At 45.9% G+C, this 22,774-nt stretch overlaps 1 long non-coding RNA gene across 1 annotated transcript in view; it reads left to right on the plus strand.

Moving 5' to 3' along the window:
• LOC120992471 overlaps positions 1–22,774 on the plus strand; it is an 82,139-nt gene that overhangs the window by 41,962 nt on the left and 17,403 nt on the right. Inside the window, exon 2 of the long non-coding RNA XR_005776981.1 lies at positions 18,706–18,822. This is a non-coding gene — a long non-coding RNA (uncharacterized LOC120992471). The remainder of the gene's footprint in view (positions 1–18,705; positions 18,823–22,774) is intronic.

Consider the following 22,774-nt stretch of genomic DNA (forward strand, 5'->3'; position numbering starts at 1 on the left):
AGGCTCGGGCGGTGCGATGACGTCATCGCCCCGCCTTCGCCGGCCTCTGATAGGCTGCCGGCCTAGTGCCTGCAGCCTATCAGAGGAAGGGGAAGGGACACGCCTCTCCCTCCCCTGCACCTCCGCTGGCACAGGCAGATTACTAAGGAGATGAGCGCAATGGAAGCGCTCATCTCCCTGTGCCCGGCGGCGGCGGCTCACTTGGGGGGGCATTTTAGTTGGGGGGGCACATGGGGGGGCACAGCATGATGTAGGGGGGGGCCGTGGCCCCCTCTGGCCCCCCCCTGGCGACGCCACTGACTGGCAGGCAGTTGATTCCGGGACTCTCTATTGTCCCGGTTTGAAGGCTCCCGGGACACGGGACAAAAACGTAAATTACGGGACGATCCCGGGCAAACCGGGACACGTGGTCACCCTAACAGGCACACGGCAGGGCGCAAAAAGAAATGGAACACCATATGGTTTTTGGAGGGAAGATTTCACTGGGATAATTTTAACTTGCCATGTCACATTTGAAGACCCCCTGATGCACCCCTAGAGTAGAAACTTCAAAAAAGTGACCCCATTTTGGAATCTATGGGATAAGTTTGCAGTTCTGTTGGTACTATATTATGGTACAGATGATTTTTGGTTGCTCTATATTACACTAGGTAAAAAAGCAGTTTTGGCACTGTTTTTACTTTTTGTTATTTACAATGTTCATCTGACAGGTTAGATTATGAGTAGGGATGAGCGAAACCGAACTGTAAAGTTCGGGTTCGTACCGAACTTTAGGATTTTTGGACCCCGGACCTAAACCCGAACATTTCAGTAAAAGTTTGGGTTCGGTGTTCGGCGCTTTCTTGGCACTTTTTGAAAGGCTGCAGAGCAGCCAATCAACAAGCGGTTAACTGTCTGACCTTAGAAGCCATCACAGCCATGCCTACTAATGGCATGGCTGTGATTGGCCAGTGCAGCATGTGACCCAGCCTCTATATAAGCTTGGGTCACGTAGCGCTGCACGTCACTCTGCTGTTACAAGTGTAGGGAGAGGATGCTGCTGGACTTGTGATTTCAGGGAGAGAATAGGAGAGAATCTAACTCAGCGATCTACATAGAAATAGTTGTGTGGGTGCAGGGCACAATCGTTTTACCCTGCCCTGAGGCCATTGACCAAAAAAAACAACTTTTATCCATCTGTTATTTAGGTGGGCGGCGGCGGCCATTTTATGCATGCTCAGTGCACCAGCACTGCATCTGAGCTTTTGGGACATTGCAAATCACAATTTTTTTGGCAATCTACAATATCTAGATTAGTCAGTGGGCAATTTATCTGCTTCCCGACCGGCTAACGCAGGGATGCGTCCTGGCGGCAGTCGATTCATTCCTCCTAGACGCATATACGCGTCATCTCGCGAAACTCGAGATTTCCTGTGAACGCGCGCACACAGGCGCGCGCGTTCACAGGAACTGCAGGTAAGCGAGTGGATCTGCAGCCTGCCAGCGGCAATCGTTCGCTGACAGGCTGTAGATGCGATTTTTTTAACCCCTAACAGGTATATTAGACGCTGTTTTGATAACAGCGTCTAATATACCTGCTACCTGGTCCTCTGGTGGTCCCTTTTGCTTGGATCGACCACCAGAGGACACAGGCAGCTCTGTAATAAGTAGCACCAAGCACCACACTACACTACACCCCCCTGTCACTTATTAACCCCTTATTAAACCCTGATCACCCCATATAGACTCCCTGATCACCCCCCTGTCATTGATCACCTCCCTGTCATTGATCACCCCCCTGTAAGGCTCCATTTAGACGTCTGTATGTGTTTTACGGATCCACGGATCCATGGATCGGATCCGCAAAACACATACGGACGTCTGAATGGAGCCTTACAGGGGGGTGATCAATGACAGGGGGGTGATCACCCCATATAGACTCCCTGATCACCCCCCTGTCATTGATCACCCCCCTGTCATTGATCACCCCCCTGTAAGGCTCCATACAGACGTCCGTATGTGTTTTACGGATCCACGGATCCATGGATCGGATCCGCAAAACACATACGGACGTCTGAATGGAGCCTTACAGTGGGGTGATCAATGACAGGGGGGTGATCACCCCATATAGACTCCCTGATCACCCCTCTGTCATTGATCACCCCCATGTAAGGCTCCATTCAGACGTCCGTATGTGTTTTACGGATCAACGGATCCATGGATCGGATCCGCAAATCACATACGGACGTCTGAATGGAGCCTTACAGGGGGGTGATCAATGACAGGGGGGTGATCACCCCATATAGACTCCCTGATCACCCCCCTGTCATTGATCACCCCCCTGTGTCATGCCCCACTCTGACGATGTGCGGAGGTCGGCCAGGATAGCAGCACGAGTTTAGTATTTGTTTTTGTGTCGTGCTGTATCCGCCTCTCATCAGGTGCACTGGGTGAAGTCATTAGTTTAAATGGCCTCCAGCTAAGTGCTCTGAGCGGATTATACTGATCATTTTGGTCTGGGAAGTTTGGAGGAAAGGTTGGCTGTCAGTTCCTGCTCTCAGAGATAAGTGGCATTTCTAGTTTGGTTGTTTGTGTCATCTAGCCCATCCAGGTTCTGGGCGAGCAGGCTGCTCCTTTCTCCCCACTTCACCATCTCAGGGAGTTCAGGGTTTGGTCAGTCCAGGCTGGAGGACACAGCACACCTACCTTCAAGGTCTGCCTGTGGGCTAAGCAGTGCAGGGAAAGAGGTCAGGGATTTACTAGGAGGTGACCCTTGCCCTGTCTCTCGTCCAGAGCCTGGTTGGTGTGTTATTGTTTATACTGAGCGCACGTCCGCCGTGACACCCTGTCATTGATCACCCCCCTGTAAGGCTCCATTCAGACGTCCGTATGTGTTTTACGGATCCACGGATCCATGGATCGGATCCGCAAAACACATACGGACGTCTGAATGGAGCCTTACAGGGGGGTGATCAATGACAGGGGGGTGATCACCCCATATAGACTCCCTGATCACCCCCCTGTCATTGATCACCCCCCGTCATTGATCACCCCCCTGTAAGGCTCCATTCAGACGTCCGTATGTGTTTTGCAGATCCGTGGATCCGCAAAACACAGACACCGCGGATCCGCAAAACGCATACGGACGTCTGAATGGAGCCTTACAGGGGGGTGATCAATGACAGGGGGGTGATCACCCCATATAGACTCCCTTATCATCCCCCTGTCATTGATCACCCCCCTGTAAGGCTCCATTCAGAGATTCTTTTGGCACAAGTTAGCGGAAATTGTTTTTTTTTATTTTTCTTACAAAGTCTCATATTCCACTAACTTGTGACAAAAAATAAAATCTCACATAAACTCACCATGCCCCTCACGGAATCCAAATGCGTAATTTTTTTTAGACATTTATATTCCAGACTTCTTCTCACGCTTTAGGGCCCCTAAAATGCCAGGGCAGTATAAATACCCCACATGTGACCCCATTTCGGAAAGAAGACACCCCAAGGTTTTCGCTGAGGGGCATATTGAGTCCATGAAAGATTGAACTTTTTGTCCCAAGTTAGCGGAAAGGGAGACTTTGTGAGAAAAAAAAAAAAACAATTTCCGCTAACTTCTTCCAAAAAAAAAAAATCTTCTATGATCTCGCCATGCCCCTCATTGAATACCTTGGGTGTCTTCTTTCCAAAATGGGGTCACATGTGGGGTATTTATACTGCCCTGGCATTTTAGGGGCCCTAAAGCGTGAGAAGAAGTCTGAAAATGTCCTCCTAAAAGGAATTTGGGCCCCTTTGCGCATCTAGGCTGCAAAAAAGTGTCACACATGTGGTATCGCCGTACTCAGGAGAAGTTAGGCAATGTGTGTCATTTTACATATACCCATGCTGGGTGAGATAAATATCTTGGTCAAATGGCAACTTTGTATAAAAAAAATGGGAAAAGTTGTCTTTTAGAGAGATATTTCTCTCACCCAGCATGGGTATATGTAAAAAGACACCCCAAAACACATTGCCCAACTTCTCCTGAGAACGGCGATACCACATGTGTGACACTTTTTTGCAGCTTAGGTGGGCAAAGGGGCCCACATTCCAAAGAGCACCTTTAGGATTTCACAGGGCATTTTTTACATATTTTGATTTCAAACTACTTCTCACGCATTAGGGCCCCTAAAATGTCAGGGCAGTATAACTACCCCACAAGTGTCCCCATTTTGGAAAGAAGACACCCCAAGGTATTTCGTGATGGGCATAGTGAGTTCATGGAAGTTTTTATTTTTTGTCACAAGTTAGTTGAATATGAGACTTTGTAAGAAAAAAAAAATATAGAAAAATCATCATTTTCCGCTAACTTGTGACAAAAAATAAAAAATTCAAGGAACTCGCCATGCCCCTCATGGAATACCTTGGGGTGTCTTCTTTCCAAAATGGGGTCACTTGTGAGTTTTTATTTTTTGTCACAAGTTAGTGGAATATGAGACTTTGTAAGGAAAAAAAATTAAAACCATCATTTTCCGCTAACTTGTGACAAAAAATAAAAAGTTCTATGAACTCACTATGCCCATCAGCGAATACTTTAGGGTGTCTACTTTCCGAAATGGGGTCATTTGTGGGGTTTTTCTACTGTCTGGACATTGTAGAACCTCAGGAAACATGACAGGTGCTCAGAAAGTCAGAGCTGCTTCAAAAAGCGGAAATTCACATTTTTGTACCACGGTTTGTAAACGCAATAACTTTTACCCAAACCATTTTTTTTTACCCACACATTTTTTTTTTTTATCAAAGACATATAATGAAATACCACCAAATGAAAGCTCTATTAGTGAGAAGAAAAATTCATTCGGGTGGTGAGTTGCATGACCGAGCAATAAACCGTGAAAGTAGTGTAGTGCAGAATTGTAAAAAGTGGTCTGGTCATTAAGGGTGTTTAAGCTAGGGGAGCTGAGGTGGTTAAGGTAGAAATACACACATCATTTTCTGGGGTTTTAAAAACACACTTTTTTGCAAAAAAACTGTATTTTCCTGGTCTGCAAGTGTTAAATTCAAGTTTAATATATACAGCTTTCATATTCTGTTACCAAAAAAAAACACTTTTTTGGCAATATACAACATCTGGATTAGTCAGTGTGCAATTTAAGCTGGAAATACACCCATCATTTTCTGGGGTTTTAAAAACACACTTTTTTGACAAAAAACACTATTTTCAGGCCTTGCAGCATCAGCACGTGTGAAATGACAGGCTTATATACTGCTGTCAAATTCAGTTGTTAAACAAACACTCATTTGGGCAAAAAAAAAATTGTTGGCAGCCTTTGAAGCAGATGTCATTTTGAGATATACCCTTAATACATTTGGGTTACATTCAGAGATTTTAAATACCGCCATTTGGTGCACCAATATTGAATTCAGGCCTACACTGGTTCAGTTTCTTTAAATGGACCGCGCTGTTCCAGAGCAAAGCAAAAAAATCCTCCCTTCCAGATCACACAAACTTCCTTGGATATGGGAAAGCTGTCAGATCACTTGGATTCACCTTTCCTTTGGGAACCTTTGTGAGAAATCAAGGTTGCCACAAATAGTGAAGTACAATCACATAAGTTTAAACTGCAAGGTTTTATTGTACTTACAGTACCCATTTCACAATTGGAACTCGTGAGGCACCAAAAGAAAGGCAACGTACTAACGGCTGTTTTATATAATTTTTATTCTACACTAGTTCAGGCCGTGTGAGATACACCCTCTACATACAGGGGTTTGATTCAGGCATTTGAAATACAGCCATTTTGGGCAAAGAAATATTTAATTCAGGCCTACACTGGTTCAGACCGTGTGAGATACACACTCTACATACAGGGGTTTGATGCAGTCATTTGAAATACCACCATTTTGGCAAAGAAATCTTTAATTCAGGCCTTCACTGATTCAAGCCATGTGAGATACACCCTCTACATTCAGGGGTTTGATTCAGGCATTTTAAATACCGCCATTTGGTGCACTAATATTGAATTCAGACCTACACTGGTTCAGGCCGTGTGAAATACACCCTCTACATATAGGGGTTTGATTCAGGCATTTGAAATTTTGGGCAAATAAATATTTAATTTATAAGTGTTACCAAAAAAACACTTATTTTGGCAATCTACAACATCTGGATTAGTCAGTGTGCAATTTAAGCTAGAAATACACCCATCATTTTCTGGGGTTTTGAAAACACACTTTTTTTTGTCAAAAAAACTGTATTTTCCCTGATATGCAAATGTTAAATTAAAGTTCAATATATACAGCTTTCATATTCTGTTATTAAAAAAACAAACACTTTTTTAGGAATCTACAACATCTGGATTAGTCAGTGTGCAATTTCAGGTAGAAATACATCCATCATTTTCTGGGATTTTAAAAACACACTTTTTGACAGAAAACACTATTTTCAGGCCTTGCAGCATCAGCACGTGTGAAATTACAGGCTTATATACTGCTGTCAAATTCAGTTGTTAAACAAACACTCAGTTGTTAAACAGAAAAATATTAGTTGGCAGCCTTTGATGCAGATGTCATTGTGAGATACACCCTTAATACATTTGGGTTAGATTCAGAGATTTTAAATACCGCCATTTGATGCACCAATATTGAATTCAGGCCTACACTGGTTCAGGCCGTGTGAGATACACCCTCTACATACAGGGGTTTGATTCAGGCATTTGAAATACAGCCATTTTAGGCAAAGAAATCTTTAATTTAGGCCTACACTGGTTCAGGCCCTGTGAGATACACCCTCTACATACAGGCGTTTGATTCAGGCATTTGAAATACAGCCATTTTGGGCAAAGAAATCTTTAATTCAGGCCTACACTGATTCAAGCCGTGTGAGATACACCCTCTACATACAGGGGTTTGATTCAGGCATTTGAAATACCGCCATTTGGTGCACTAATATTGAATTCAGGCCTACACTGGTTCAGGCCGTTTGAGATACACCCTCTACATAAAGGGGTTTGATTCAGGTATTTGAAATACAGCCATTTAAAATACAGCCATTTTGGGCAAAGAAATCTTTAATTTAGGCCTACACTGGTTCAGGCCCTGTGAGATGCACCCTCTACATACAGGGGTTTGATTCAGGTATTTGAAATACAGCCATTTGAAATACAGCCATTTTGTGCAAAGAAATCTTTAATTCAGGCCTACACTGATTCAAGCCGTGTGAGATACACCCTCTACATACAGGGGTTTGATTCAGGCATTTGAAATACCGCCATTTGGTGCACCAATATTGAATTCAGGCCTACACTGGTTCAGACCGTGTGAGATACACACTCTACATACAGGGGTTTGATGCAGGCATTTGAAATACAGCCATTTTGGCAAAAAAATCTTTAATTCAGGCCTTCACTGATTCAAGCCATGTGAGATACACCCTCTACATACAGGGGTTTGATTCAGGCATTTGAAATACCGCCATTTGGTGCACCAATATTGAATTCAAGCCTACACTGGTTCAGGCCGTGTGAGATACACCCTCTACATACAGGGGTTTGATTCAGGCATTTGAAATACAGCCATTTGAAATACAGCCATTTTAGGCAAAGAAATCTTTAATTTAGGCCTACACTGGTTCAGGCCCTGTGAGATACCCCCTCTACATACAGGGGTTTGATTCAGGCTTTTGAAATACAGCCATTTTGTGCAAAGAAATCTTTAATTCAGGCCTACACTGATTCAAGCCGTGTGAGATACACCCTCTACATACAGGAATTTTTTTCAGGCATTTGAAATACAGCCATTTTGTGCAAATAAATCTTTAATTCAGGCCTACACTGATTAAAGCCGTGTGATATACACCCTCTACATACAGGGGTTTGATTCAGGCATTTGAAATACAGCCATTTGAAATACAGCCATTTTGGGCAAATAAATATTTAATTCAGGCATACACTGATTCAAGCCGTGTGAGATACAACCTCTACATAGAGGGGTTTGTTTCAGGCATTTGAAATACCGCCATTTGGTGCAATAATATTGAATTCAGGCCTAGACTGGTTCATGCCGTTTGAGATACACCCTCTACATACAGGGGTTTGATTCAGGCATTTGAAATACAGCCATTTGAAATACAGCTATTTTGTGCAAAGAAATCTTTAATTCAGGCCTTCACTGGTTCAGGCCGTGTGAGATACACCCTGTGCAAAGAAATCTTTAATTGAGGCCTAGTCTAGTTTATGCCGTGTGAGATGCACCCTTTTCATACTGTCTTTCTATTCTACTATTATTTAAACACCCATTTAGGGCAAGATCCTAAATTCGATAAATATGAGGAGAGCGTCAAATAAGGGACGTGGCCCAGATCGTGGTGCTGCTGGTGGAGCTCCTGTTGCAGGGAGAGGACGTGGTCGATCTGTGCAAGCTACACGCACAAGTGAAACCCCTTCCTCAGGTGGGCGTAGTCGACAAAACCTGCAGTGGTATTTGGTCGGGCCTAATGCTGCTCAACGAATGGTGAGGCCTGAACAAGTACAGGCGATAGTAGATTGGGTTGCTGACAGTGGATTCAGTTCCTTCACATTGTCTCCCACCCCGTCTCCTGCTGAAAGACCACAGTTGGCACCTGCAGCAGATGTCCATCAGTCTTTCACCTCACCCCCTTGCAAATTAGCCAAGCAGTCTGAGCCCCAAGTCATGCAGCAGTCTCTTCTGCTTTTTGAGGACTCTGTTAGCAGGGTTTCCCAGGGCCATCCACCTAACCCTGCCCCAGAAGTGGAAGAGATTGAGTGCACCGATGCCCAACCACTTATCTTTCAAGATGAGTACATGGGAGGACCATCGCAGCAGATGATGACGAAACACAGGTGCCAACTGCTAGGTCTTTCGAAAGTGTGCAGACCGACAAGGAAGGCAGGGGTAAAGACTGGGTGGATGATGATGTGGAGGACGATGAGGTCCTCGACCCCACATGGAATCAAGGTCATGCGAGTGACCTATGTAGTTCGGAGGAAGAGGCGGTGGTCGCACAGAGCCACCAGCACAGCAGAAGAGGGAGCAGGGTGCAAAAGCGGAGCAGCCGTCCTCTAGACAGTACGACTGCTACTGCCCACCGCAGCAAGGGACCGAGCACACCAAATCCAGCTCCAAGGCGTTCCCTGGCGTGGCAGTTCTACAGACAATGTGCTAACGACAAGACACAAGTGGTTTGCACGCTGTGCAATCAGAGCCTGAAGCGAGGCACAACCTGCATGACCAGGCATTTAAGTGCAAAGCACAAGCTGCAGTGGAGTAGACACCTCAAAAACCAAGAAAGGTCTCTGGCTCCTCCTGCTTCCTCTTCTGCTGCAGTCTCGGCCTCTTCATCCACCTCTGGAGTGACAGTGCCACCTGCTACCCCCGCAAACAGAAGATCTGCCAGCAACACCAACACCTGGGTCACCAAGCATCTCCACAATGTCCCAAGGAAGCGTTCAGTTCTCAAGCTCCCAAACGCTGGAGAGGAAGAGGAAGTACCCCCTACCCACCCGCGATCCCTAGCCCTGAATGCCAGAATTTCTAAATTAATGGCCTTTGAAATGCTGTCATTCTGTCTGGTGGAGACGGATAGTTTTAAAGGCCTTATGGCGGTGGCTGTCCCACAGTACGTCGTGCCCAGCGCCACTACTTTTCAAGGCGAGCCATCCCTTCCCTGCACAACCAAGTAGGGGACAAAATCAGTTGTGCACTGCGCAACGCCATCTGTGCAAGGTGCACCTGACTATGGATACGTGAACCAGTAAGCACGGTCAGGGACGCTATATCTCCATAACAGCACACTGGGTAAATGCAGAGGCAGCTGGGCCTGAGGCGGATAGCAGTTTGGCGCATGTCCTTCCACCACCGAGGATTGCAGGGCGCTTCAGTTGCCTCTGTTGCTTCCTCCTCCTACTCTGCTCCGCATCCTCTACCAGCTCCTAATCCGGTCAGCGTAACACCTTCACCACCAACACAGCCAGGGGTAAATGACAGCAGGCAGTTTTAAAACTTATCTGTTTGGGGGACAAACCCCACACCGCGCAGGAGCTGTGGACGAGCCTTGAACAACAGACCGATGAGTGGTTTGTGCCAGTCAGCCTCAAGCCCGGCCTGGTGGTGTGCGATAATGGGCGAAATCTCGTAGCAGCTCTGGGACTAGCCGGTTTGACGCACATCCCTTGCCTGGCGCATGTGCTGAATTTGGTGGTGCAGAGATTCCATAAAACTTACACCAATGTGTCAGAGCTGCTGCGTAAAGTGCGGGCCGTCTGTGCACGCTTTTGGCGTTCTCACCCTGCTGCTGCTCGCCTGTCAGCGCTGCAGCGTAACTTTGGCCTTCCCGCTCACCGCCTCATATGCAACGTGCCAAGAAGGTGGAACTCCACCTTGCACATGCTGGCCAGACTGCGCGAGCAGCAGCAGGCGATAGTGGAGTATCAGCTGCAGCATGCATGGGTGAGTCTCTCGGCGGAACAGCACCACTTCACCACCAATGACTGGCCCTCCATGCGAGACCTGTGTTCCTTGTTGCGCTGTTTCGAGTACTCCACCAACATGGCCAGTGCCGATAACGCCATTCTCAGCGTTACTATCCCACTTCTATGCCTCCTTGGAAAAACGCTCCTGGCGATGATGGAAGAGAATGTGGCACAGGAGGAGGAGGAGGAAGAGGGATCATTTCGTAGGGTTTCCGGCAAGTCATTCACAAGTGGCACCGAGGGTGGGTTCCTGCACCCACAAACCCAAGGTACACAATTATCCAGCCAGGGCACAGTTCTGGAGGATGAGGAGGTGGAGGATGAGGAGGAGGAGATGGAGGAGGAGGAACCATGTTCACAGCAGGGTGGCACCCAGACCAGCTCATGGCCATCACTGGTGCGTGTGCAGCACGCCAGACCTGCAGGGTATTGCGACAGTGAGGTTACGGTTATGGGCAATCGAGGGTTACTCACTTTTTGGAGGACCCTGGGCAGGCATGCGGCAGTGAAGGAGAGGTAGACACAAGTTCCTCTGGGGCACACTCTGTATGGAGAGACCTGGCCTGATGCTGGGTGAGGTGCCCTGGATGTTGCAGGTGTTTTGAGTGCCTGAGGCAAGGTCCCTTTAAGGATCGTGACGCCAGTGCCTGTAACGGTGGCACACCGATTTGTAGGAGTAGTAATAGAGGTACACAGCTGGTATGGTAAACCAAACGTTGCTTTACTTGGAAAACAGTCCCAACTTTATACAGACAGTTAGTAATGATGATGCAGTTCCTTACAGCAATATTCCACAAGCAGGTTTACTTCTTAGTATGGCAGGTATATACTGGCAAGATACTTGGAGGGTATAAAATTAATGCTTAGCAGACTTATGCTGCACTATTCCCTTCAGCTATTCTAGCTGGCTGGATCCCAAGGCCCGGATGCCTAAATGCTGGCTTTAACCCTTGGTAATAAATCCTTCCTCCAGTATTGGCTCTTGACTTTAACTTATAGTACCTCTGTTCATCAGGTTACTTATCTTAGTTGGATGCAAGGACGCTGCTTGGTTTATGGGTAACTGCAGGTTCCTCCCAGGAGGTAGATTCTTCTTCTGGGGTGACTCTACTGAGCTAAGCTTAGACTCAGGAGCTTCAGGCTGACTACATTACTCTTCTAGCCACCTGGAATGAACTACTCTCCCCTGTCTGGGCCTACCTATATATACTTAGGGCTCTCTAGCTCCCTCTAACGTCTAGGATGCTAAACTACACCCTAACAGGCCTGACACCCAGATAACACAGGGAAATGCATAATTAAACATCACAGTAATGCAAAAGACAATGTTAACCTTGTGTAGTGCCCACCTTTACTAGTGGGACACTAAACGTGGATGGGGGGATACAGAGGACACAGACGATACACCTCCCACAGAGGACAGCTTTTTGTTGCCTCTGGGCAGCCTGGCACACATGAGCGATTACCTGCTGCAGTGTCTCCGCAACGACCGCCGAGTTGCCCACATTCTAACTTGTGCTGATTACTGGGTGGCCACGCTGCTGGATCCCCGTTACAAGGACAACGTACCGCCCCTAATTTCCTCACTGGAGCGTGATCGTAAGATGCGCGAGTACAAGCGCATGCTGGTAGACACGCTACTGGTAGCATTCCCACCTGACAGCGGGGGCACAGTGGAAGCACAAGGCGAAGGCAGAGGACGAGGAAGAGGTCGCCAACGCACCGCCAGCACCTCAGAAGGCAGGGTTAGCATGGCCGAAATGTGGAAAAGCTTTATCAGCACGCCACAACAACCAACACCACCAGCTGATATGGAACGTCTTAGCAGGAGGCAGCATTTCACCAACATGGTGGAGCAGTATGTGTGCACACGCCTACACGTACTGAATGACGGGTCGGCCCCCTTCAACTTCTGGGTCTCCAAATTGGGTACATGGCCTGAGTTTGCCCTTTACGCCTTGGAGGTGCTGGCTAGTGATGAGCGGCAGGGGCAATATTCAAATTCGCGATATTTCGCGAATATTTGGGCGAATATTCGCCATATATTCGAGAATTCGCGAATTCGTGATCTCCAGGCATTATTTTCTTGATTGCGAAAATTTGCATAAAATTTGCATAAACATTTTCGCATGAACTGGTATTTAAAAAAAAATAGAATATTCGTGATTACGAATATATTTTGGGATATTCTAAATATTCGCAAATTCTCGAAGTGCCGATATTCGCAATTAAAATTCGCAATTCGAATATTCGTGATCAACACTAGTGCTGGCCTGCCCTGCAGCCAGTGCATTATCTGAACGTGTGTTTAGCACGGCAGGGGGCGTCATCACAGACAAGCGCAGCCGCCTGTCCACAGCCAATATGGACAAGCTCACGTTCATTAAAATGAACCAGGCATGGATAGAATAGACGAGTATACCAGCCTCACCCAGCCATTGTTATACTACAGCGCAATTGCTTATTCTTGTATTTTGGATATTTCACACTCTTTTGGAGTGTACCCTAATTTTAAAAAATAAAATTGAAACAAAAAACTTGTTTTGGCTACTTCGTCCTCCTCCACCGCCGCTTCCACCTACACCGCTACGTCCACCGCCTCCTCAAACTCCTACTCCATATGGAACTCCACCTCATAAATCAAATTTTTTTTTTTATTTGTACCTATTTTATTTTATATCATTTCACTACTTTGTCATTTACATTTTCTGGTGAAATTTACTAATTTTTGGGTGTATAGTACCACTGCTATACCTAGTAGGCCGTTTAAAAAAATAAAAATTGTCATTTACATTTTCGGGTGAAATTCACTGACTTTTTGGGTGTATAGTACCACTGCTATACCTAGTAGACCGGTAAAAAAAATATAAAAATTGTCACTTACATTTTCTGGTGAAATAAACTAATTTTTGGGTGTAAAGTACCACTGCTATACCAAGTAGACATCAAACAAAAAAAAAATTGCCTTTACATTTTCAGGTGAAATTCTCCAATTTTGTTGTGTATAGTACCACTGCTATACCTAGTAGACCGGTAAAAAAAAATATAAAAATTGTCACTTACATTTTCTGCTGCAATAAACTAATTTTTGGGTTTATAGTACCACTGCTATACCTAGTAGACAGGTTAAAGAAAAACAAAAAATTGTCATTTACATTGTAAGGTGAAATTCACCAATTTTGGTGTGTATAGTACCACTGCTATACCTAGTTGACAGGTTAAACAAAAAAAAAAATAGTCAGTTATATATTCTGGTGAAATTCACCAATTTTTGGGTGTGATATACCACTCCTATACCTAGTAGACTGGAAAAAATAATAATTTGTCAGTTACATTTTCTGGTAAAATTCACCATTTTTTGGGTGTATTATACCCCTCCTCTACCTAGTTGACAGCTTAATAAATTTCTATAATTTTTCTGTTACATTCTTGGGTTGACATTATACAATTTTAGACGTGAATAAGCACCTGCTATGCATAGGTGACAGGGAATAAAATTTAATATATTATTCAGTAATTAATGAGCGCCACATCCTTTCATTCAATGCTTAGGTACGGGGGCATACAATCGTCTACCTTTGAGACCCTTGTATGTGCTTAGCAGTCAGGGTGAGCTCTTAGGGTTTCATAGGGGTCACCTATATGCTCCTTAGTTTGGGATCAAGCCAGTCGGACGTTTATTCATTACTTCCAGCTATCTGCAACTTCATCCGTGACATTATAAACCGCCATTACCGTCTTAAAGGGATTCTGTCACCAGGTTTCACTCCTGTCAGCTAAACATATGCTGATGTTCAGGGCCTCATCAGGATTCCTAATGTGGGCTTCTAAATGTGATTTGAGGAATGGCGCCATTGGTTAGATGGAGCCAGACACCCTATTACCGTGTTTACCGACCATAAGAATCTGGCCTACTTGGAATCGGCCAAGCGTCTGAATCCGAGACAGGCCAGATGGTTGTTGTTCTTTTCTAGGTTTAATTTTGTTGTTACGTTCCGCCCTGGGGTTAAAAATGTGAAGGTGGATGCCCTGTCACGTTGTTTTCCGGGAGGGGGAACTTTGAAGACCCAGGTCCCATTTTGGCTGAAGGGGTAGTCGTCTCTGCTCTTTATCCTGATTTGGAGGCAGAGGTTCAGGCAGCCCAGGCAGAGGCTCCTGATCTTTGTCCTCCTCGGAGGTTGTTTGTGCCTCTCGCTTTACGACACAAGGTTTTTAAGGAGCACCACGATACTGTTTTTGCTGGGCACCCGGGGAGTAGAGCCACAGTGGATCTCATTGCTCGGAGATTCTGGTGGCCGGCTCTTCGTAAGACGGTTGAGGGTTTTGTGGCAGCCTGCGAGACCTGCGCTCGTGCCAAGGTCCCTCATTCACGGCCATCGGGTTCTCTCCTCTCGTTACCCATTCCTTCCCTTCCTTGCCCGCATCTGTCCATGGACTTCATTACGGACCTGCCTCGTTCCTCGGGGAAGACTGTGATTCTGGTGGTAGTGGACCGTTTTAGCAAAATGGCACATTTCATTCCCTTTCCTGGGTTACCCAATGCTAAGACGCTGGTGCAAGCGTTTGTTGATCATATTGTTAAATTGCATGGCATTCCTTCAGACATAATTTCTGATAGGGGCATGCAATTTTTTTCCAGATTCTGGAAGGCCTTCTGTTCTCGCTTGGGAGTTCGGTTGTTGTTCTCTTCTGCTTTTCACTCGCAGTCGAATGGTCAGACCGAACGCGTCAATCAGTATCTGGAGACATATCTGCGCTGTTTTATGGCGGAGAATCAGGAGGATTGGTATTCTTTTTTGTCCCTTGCTGAGTTTGCTTTAAATAACCGTCGCCAGGAGTCCTCTGATAAGTCACCATTTTTTGGTGCATATGGGTTTCATCTGCAGTTTGGGACATTCTCTGGAGAGGGGTCTTCTGGTTTACCTGATGAGGAGAGATTTTCCTCATCTTTGTCATTTATTTGGCAAAAGATTCAGGGTAATCTGAAGAGGATGAGTGAGAGATATAAGCATGTGGCGGATAAGAGACGTGTGCCTGGTCCGGACCTGAATGTTGGTGATCTGGTGTGGTTGTCTACAAAGAATATCAAACTGAAGGTTCCCTCCTGAAATCTTGGGCCTTACAAGATCTTGTCCGTCATCAATCCCGTTGCCTTCCGTCTTGATCTTCCTCAGACTTGGCAGATCCCTAATATTTTTCACAAGTCCCTATTAAAACCTTATGTCCAACCCACTGTACCCTCCTCTTTGCCTCCTCCTCCAATTTTTGTTGATGGTAATCTTGAATTTCAGGTCTCTAGGATTATGGATTCTCGCATTATCCGCGGTTCTCTTCAGTACCTCGTTCATTGGGAGGGTTATGGTCCTAAGGAGAGGATGTGGGTCCATGTGGCGGACATTAAGGCCACTCGTCTCATCAGGGCTTTCCATAGGTCTCATCCTGAGAAGGTGGCTCTGAGTGTCCGGAGTCCACCCGTAGAGGGAGGGGTACTGTCACCGCCAGTTCTGTGAGAAGGTCTGGCAGACGTTCTTCTCTACCTCTTGTATGATGTTCTTTGTTTTGGTTTCACTTTCTCATCTCCTTTCCTTCTGCCAGGTGTCACTTATTTTGACAAATCGTCTTCCTTTATATTCCCTCCCATACCGCCTCACTTTGCGGTTTATACTACTTCCTGGATGAAGTGTTCACTGCTGGAGGCTGATTCTGCTGTTTGTTCAGATAAGTCTTTTACTTTATTGTGTTTCCTTGCTGGCTTGATTCTAGGTGACCATGACTCCGTCCGTATTAAGTGCAGGGAGCCGGTGGTCGTGTCCCCTTACTATTATAGGGTTTTCAGGTGTCACACAGTCTTAAGTACGTGGGCATGCAATCGTCTACCATACAGACCCTTGCATGTGCATAGCAGTCAGGGAGAGCTCTTAGGGTTTTATAGGGCTCACCTATAAGCTCCTTAGTTTGGGATCAAGCCAGTCGCTCGTTTATTTATATGTTCCAGCTATCTGCTAACTTCATCCGTGACAGTGTCTCAATAGTCTGAGAGCCATAGTTTTTTGTCTCAATAGTCTGAGAGCTGGGGTGGATCATGTGATATATTTATATAGCCGGCCATTACGGACGCAGCAATATCTAATGTGTGTTTTTTTTTTATTTATTTATTATAAAATTAGGGGAAAGGGGCATTTTTACTTTTTTTAACTTGAAACTTAATTTTCTTTTATTGAAAACACTTTTTATAACTTTTTTTTTTTAACTTGTTTTCTGTCCCACTCTGGGACTTCAACTTTTGGGGGTCTGGTCCCCTCTGCAATGCATTACAATACATCTGTATTGTAATGCATTGCCTGTTAGTGTATGAAACTGAGTCATACACTAACAGGTTGCCTAGCAGACCCAACCTGAGGATGGATCTCTTCGGCTCCCGTAGAGGGCAGGTCCCGATGCCGTGCAAGGCATTGGGCAGCCTCTGCACCGCATCAGGCTACCTTCTCACCCATCGGGGACTCGATGGGCTCCCTCAACCACAAACAACTTCTATGTCGCGGTCAGTGCAGACCGCGGCATAGAAGGGGTTAATCTGCAACGATCGCCGATACGAGGGGGTCACAGGACCCCCCTCGGCATTGTCACAGTGTGCCTGCTGAATGATTTCAGCAGGTACCCCCTTCCGACCACCACCCGCTTCGAGTCAGTGATCAGAAATACACAGAGCGTACCTGTACGCCCTGTGTCCTTAAGGACTTAGACATCAGGGCGTACAGGTAAGAGGCTAAATGATAAAAAATAAATAAGTAGAATCACCATGCAAATATGTCCCATTTATTGAAGAAACAATTATTTAGTGACACTGACTGTGGACTTTGGAATGTAAATTAAATTACACCATTAAAAAAATACAACTTGTCTTGAAAAAATAAGCCTCAGGACGGCGATACAGCCAGAAACTGCTGCGCGGTTACATGCCCCTATTTTACCTCTAATAGGCTCCAGGACTAGGCCAGAGTATGTCTTGAGGGCCAGACACACATGAGTGCGTTGAATGCTATAAACTTGCATCATGTGTCAGTGAGAGTTCCCATTCTGTCTTACACTCCTCTGATAGGATCGGACAGTATTATACTGATTTATAATGCTGTGTAACCCTGAAAGTCCTGAAAACTTTTGTATTACACTCACAGAAGTATAATGCTGTGCAATCCTGCCAGAGGAGCGGAAGGAGGCCAGAATGGACGTCTCACTGACAAACGCTGCGAGTTTGTCGCATTTAACTCTCCCGTGTGCATCTGGCCTAACAGTACAGATGGAATGAAGGGGTTAGGTTGAGAATTTGGCATAGGGGGGTGCAGTTTAAATTTTTGCCTCAGGCAGCAGAAAGATGGGTGGCCTTACCCTTGCCACAAAGCTCTGAGGGAAGGGGGACCCAAGCTGAACTCTTGCACCTGGGCCCATGAGCCTCTAGCTAAGCCCCTGCTTAAGGGGTTAGTAAAGCTCTGACTATTATATAACCCTATGTAAATCTAGGTGAAGTACAGTGTATAATGTCAGAAGGGAAATACATTATTTCATACTTTGCCTAAATATATATATTTGTTTAAAGTAACATTCTATTAAGCTTTTTACTTGTCCCACTCAAGTGCTTCTTCAGATAACTGATATAATGCTATTAAGCAGGGCGTAATAGGAGGGCTAAAATGGCAAATTAAGGTTGTGTTCACATCTGAATTAGAGATGATCCGGCAGCCTGATCCGGCATAAATACCACCTTTCAGCCGGACAAAAACCATTGCATGAGGTGGAATTTGTTCAGATGAAATTCGGCATTTATGCTGGAAAACAGCAGGTGTTCGCCGGAGCCGATTATAGCCAATAGGGTTCCAGCGGTGATCTGTTGAAACCAGTAATGCCATATCCGGTGAACACCGGCAGGTCGTTCTCTGCCAGAAGACCCTGCTATAAACATTCACAGGAGATGTGAACACAGCTTTAGGGGCCATTGTTAAGTCCAGAGGGAACGGTGAGGGTTATAACGGGATCTTTTGCTTAATATTGGGGAAGCCAAATTGAACAGAAGTCAACAGCAGAGTCTATCTCTGTGTCAGGTGGAGTGGCTTCTAAGACTACAGCACTGCAAAGCAACCGTACTAACCACAAAGCTACCATCCCGTCCTTCATGTGGAGCTATTCCATTGATACAGTACAGTTTTCAGAGCCATCCAACCCCGAGTATTGATTGTAATAAGAGATCATTTATATATTTTCAGGTTACGCTCTCTCGTGCACAAGTTGTTATTCTGCTTCTTCCACTACATGCTCAGGTGATATCGTGACTTGCCCTTCTGGTTTTCAGTGTGGATCGACATATGAAGAGTCCATCATTGGTGAGTTATGATTAAATTTAATAATTTGTCCTTTTTTTATTACATTTATTTTCTGTTCTTTTACAGGAAATTCTTGTTGCAGAATAAGGCCTCATGCACACGGGTCCGCAATACATGGACACCGGCCATGTGCCCCCTGCATCATGGATGCGGACCCAATCACTTGAATAGGTCCTCAATCCAGAAGGTGAATGCGGAACGGAGGCACGGAACCCCACGGAAGCACCGCGCAGTGCTTCCGTGGGTTTTCTGTCTGTGCTTCTGCACTGCAAAAAAGTGGTGCATGCACTACTTTTTTGCGGTGCGGACCGACATATGCGGATCGAGGACCCAATTCAAGTGAATGAGCACAGAGCAGAGCAGGGGGGCATTTTTGTGAGAACAGGTGTATTTTAGACTCAGGTGGACCATCCAAGAGCAGGGAGGATTGTCTCTGACTACCAATGCACAATGAGGGATATTTATCAAACTGGTGTAAAGTAGAACTGCCCCCCCCTAGCAACCAATCACATTCCACCTTTCATTTTCCAAAGGAGCTGTGAAAAATGAAAAGTGGAATCTGATTGGTTGCTATGGGTGACTCAGACAGTTCTACTTTACACCAGTTTGATAAATCTCCCCCAATGTGCGTAGGCTAGTCCAAGACACTTACTGCCATTGTACAGAAATAAAGAATGGGAACCAGAGAGATTAAAAGGGTTCAACTGTTTTAACCCTACGTTATGCATTTGCTTCAAATTTAGTTAAGGACTCCAATTTCTCATGAACCAATGTCATACAATATTGTGAGATGCCAGAACAATCCTTGACAGAATAGAATGATAACGTACAGAATGATGTTCCAGCAGTAACTCTAAGGGCTCATGCACACAGCCGTTATGCGGCCGTTCCGTGCTTTGGGGACCGCAATTTGCTGTCCCCAATGCACAGGCCACATCCGTGCGGTGGCCGGGACGGATCGAGAACCATTCAACTTGAATGGGTCCGTGATCCGTCCGCACCGTAAAAAAATTTGAACATCTCCCGGATTGCGGAGCCATTCAAATGATTAATGTTTTATATGGTCTGCTCAGCTGTAGGCCCTCACTCCAATGTTTCATACGGTCTTCTTATATATAGGCCCTCACTCCAATGTTCCATACGGTCTGCTCACCTGTAGACCCTCACTCTATCGTTTCATACGGTCTGCTCAGCTATAGGCCCTCACCTCCAATATTTCATACGTCTGCTCAGCTGTAGGCTCTCACTACAATGTTTTATAGGGTTTGCTCACCTTCAGGCCCTCACCTCCAATGTTTCATACGATCTGCTCAGCTATAGGCCCTCACTACAATGTTTTTGGGGGTTTGCTCACCATTAGGCCCTCACGCCAATGTTTCATACGGTCTTTTCTGCTGTAGGCCCTTACCTCAAATGTTTCATGCGTCTGCTCAGCTGTATGCCCTCACTACAATGTTTTATGGGGTTCGCTCATCTGTAGGCCCTCATCTTTAATGTTTCATACGGTCTGCTCAGCTGTAGGCCCTTAGTACAATGTTTTATGGGGTTTGCTCATCTGTAAGCCCTCATCTTTAATGTTTCATACGGTCTGCTCAGCTGTAGGCCCTCACCTCCACTGTTTCATACGGTATGCTCAGCTGTAGGCCCTCATTACAATGTTTTATGGGGTTTGCTCAACATAAGGCCCTCACTACAATGTTTTATGGGGTTCGCTCACCTTCAGGCCCTCACCTCCAATGTTTCATATGTTTGCTCAGCTGCAGGCCCTCACTACAATGTTTTATTGGGTTTTCTCACCTTCAGGCCCTCACCTCCAATGTTTCATATGGTCTGCTGAGCAGTAGTCCCTCACCTCCAATGTTTCCTATGGTCTGCTCAGCTGTAGGCCCTCACTATAATGTTTTATGGGGTTGGCTCACCATAAGGCCCTCACTCCAATGTTTCATATGGTATGCTCAGCTGTAGGCCCTCATTACAATGTTTTATGGGGTTTGCTCAACATAAGGCCCTCACTACAATGTTTTATGGGGTTCGCTCACCTTCAGGCCCTCACCTCCAATGTTTCATATTTTTGCTCAGCTGCAGTCCCTCACTACAATGTTTTATTGGGTTTTCTCACCTTCAGGCCCTCACCTCCAATGTTTCATATGGTCTGCTGAGCAGTAGTCCCTCACCTCCAATGTTTCCTATGGTCTGCTCAGCTGTAGGCCCTCCCTACAATGTTTTATGTGGTTTGCTCACCATAAGGGCCTCACCTCCAATGTTTCATACGTCTGCTCAGCTGTAGGCCCTCACTAGAATGTTTTATGGGGTTTGGTCACCTGTAGGCCTGCACCTACAATGTTTCATAAGGTCTGCTTAGCTGTAGCCCCCTTACTCCAATGTTTCATACGGTCTGCTCAGCTGTAGGCCCTCACTACAATGTTTTATGGGGTTTGCTCACCTTCAGGCTCTCACCTCCACTGTTTTGTACGGTTTGCTCACCTGTAGGCCCTCACTCCAATGTTTCATACGGTCTGCTCAGCTGTAGGCCCTCATTTCAATGTTTCATACGGTCTTGTCAGCTTTAGGCCCTCACTACAATGTTTTATGGGGTTTTCTAACCTTCAGGCTCTCACCTTTAATGTTTTATATGTCTGCTCAGCTGTAGGCCCTCGCTACAATGTTCTGTAAGGGTTTGCTCACCATAAGGCCTTTACTACAATGTTTTATGGGGTTTGCTCACCTGTAGGCCCTCACCTCCAATGTTTCATACGGTTTGCTCAGCTGTAGGCCCTCACTCCAATGTTTCATACGGTCTTCTCAGCTGTAGGCCCTTACCTCCAATGTTTCATGCGTCTGCTCAGCTGTATGCCCTCACTACAATGTTTTATGGGGTTTGCTCACCTTCAGGCCCTCACTCCACATTCAGCTTACCTCCAATGTGTCATGCGTCTGCTGAGCTGTAGGCCCTCACTTTCAATGTTTCATACGGTCTGCTCAGCTGTAGGCCCTCACCTCCACTGTTTCATAGGTCTGCTCAGCTGTAGGCCCTCACTATAATGTTTTATGGGGTTTGCTTACCTTCAGGCCCTCACTCCAATGTTTCATACGGTATGCTCAGCTGTAGGCCCTCATTACAATGTTTTATGGGGTTTGCTCAACATAAGGCCCTCACTACAATGTTTTATGGGGTTCGCTCACCTTCAGGCCCTTACCTCCAATGTTTCATGCGTCTGCTCAGCTGTATGCCCTCACTACAATGTTTTTTGGGGTTTGCTCACCTTCAGGTCCTCACCTACAATGTTTCCTATGGTCTGCTGAGCTGTAGGCCCTCACTTTCAATGTTTCATACGGTCTGCTCAGCTGTATGCCCTCACTACAATGTTTTATGGGGTTTGCTCACCATAAGGCCCTCACCTCCAATGTTTTATACGTCTGCTCAGCTATAGGCCCTCACTACAATGTTTTTTTGGGTTTGCTCACCATTAGGCCCTCACTACAATGTTTTATGGGTTTCACTCACCTGTAGGCCCGCATCTCCAATGTTTCATATGGTCTGCTCAGCTGTAGGCCCTCACTCCAATGTTTCATACGGTCTGCTCAGCTGTAAGCCCTCACTATAATGTTTCATACTGTCTGTTCAGCTGTAGGCCCTCACCTCCAATGTTTCATACGGTATGCTCAGATGTAGGCCCGCACTACAATGTTTTATGGGGTTCGCTCATCTGTAGGCCCTCACCTTTAATGTTTCATACGGTCTGCTCAGGTGTAGGCCCTCACCTCCACTGTATTATACGTCTGCTCAGCTGTAGGCCCTCACTTCAATGTTTAATGGGGTTTGCTTACCTTCAGGCCCTCACCTCCAATGTTTCATACGGTATGCTCAGCTGTAGGCCCTAACTACAATGTTTTATGGGGTTTGCTCAACATAAGGCCCTCACTACTATGTTTTATGGGGTTTGCTCACCAT

The sequence above is a fragment of the Bufo bufo genome, chromosome 1 (assembly GCF_905171765.1).
Source record: "Bufo bufo chromosome 1, aBufBuf1.1, whole genome shotgun sequence".
NCBI classification, from domain to species: Eukaryota; Metazoa; Chordata; class Amphibia; order Anura; family Bufonidae; genus Bufo; species Bufo bufo.